Here is an 878-nt window from a genome sequence, read left to right as displayed (position 1 = left end):
TGGCTGTCCTGTAATTCTTGTAGACCAGGCTGGTCTTGAACTCACAGAGATCTGCCTGCCTCTGCCTTAGGAGTACTGGGATTAAAAGTGTTCAATTCCACTATCCAGCAGGGTCAATTTATGTAACTGAAGCTGATCTTGAACTTTCAATCCTCCTGCCTCAGCCTATGAGTACTGGGATTATAGGCCTGTGATACCACACCCACTTTAAATCAGTATCTTTAGTCATTTTCATCTTGGTTTGTTTGGTGTTTTGATTTTTAATTTATCATGTGTATGTATGTGTGCTCTAGTGAGTTTATGTGTTCCATGTGAATGTAGCTGCCAGAGAAGACTACAGAGCAGTAACTGCTTGATTTGGGTGCTGGGAACTGAACCTGGTTTCGAGCAGTAAATGCTCTTTAACCACTGAGCCATCTCTCCAGGCCCTGGCTCTTTTGATACAGGGTCTCAGGTAGCCCAGATTGGCCTTGAAAACTTCCTAGGTAGTGAACCGAGGCTGGCCTTGAACTCCTGATCTTCCTGCCTCCACTTGTTAAATTCTAGTATTTAACTTACTAGGGTACCCAAAATACCCAGCCTGAGATTAACTGTCCTCGCTACCATGTACGTGCTAGAAACCAAACTCAGGTCCTCTTCAGGAGGGAAGTGCTCTTAACTGTTGAACCATTTCTCCAGTCTCCACTTATTTGTTATGTCTACAGTGTTGGCACCAGACCTCATTACAGATGGTTGTGAGCCACCATGTGATTGCTGGGAATTGAACTTAGGACCAGTGGAAGAACAGTCGGTGATCTTAACCTCTGAGCCATTTCTCCAGTTGCCCCCCCCCACACACCATTAATGTTTAAGAAAGGGAATCATCTCAAAAGAAAGAA

This window comes from Microtus ochrogaster, unplaced genomic scaffold, assembly GCF_000317375.1.
Source record: "Microtus ochrogaster isolate Prairie Vole_2 unplaced genomic scaffold, MicOch1.0 UNK44, whole genome shotgun sequence".
Classification (NCBI taxonomy): domain Eukaryota; kingdom Metazoa; phylum Chordata; class Mammalia; order Rodentia; family Cricetidae; genus Microtus; species Microtus ochrogaster.
The sequence above is the reverse complement of the archived record's forward strand: the minus strand, read 5'-3'. Positions refer to the sequence as shown.